Below are 300 nucleotides of genomic sequence, written 5' to 3' on the forward strand. Positions count from 1 at the left end.
TATATATATATATCATATAGGAGATGGGGAAAGTACTAGGAAAACTATGGTGATGTAAAAGACATCAATAAAAGCTTATTTTAATAAAAGAAAAAAATTTGAGTGCTATGAAATTATGCCCAAACTTGACCCAAAAGAATATTTGCAGTTATGGGTATAATAGAATGCATTTTTTTGCTGTTGTTAATTTTGAACTTTTTTCCCCTCATTTTTTTATTCTTTATGTGGGATGATGTTTTAGGGCAGGAAAGAGATTCTTTTAAGAAATACAGGTGATACAAAGCCAAAAGGCATAAAAAT

This window comes from Gracilinanus agilis, chromosome 3, assembly GCF_016433145.1.
Source record: "Gracilinanus agilis isolate LMUSP501 chromosome 3, AgileGrace, whole genome shotgun sequence".
Classification (NCBI taxonomy): domain Eukaryota; kingdom Metazoa; phylum Chordata; class Mammalia; order Didelphimorphia; family Didelphidae; genus Gracilinanus; species Gracilinanus agilis.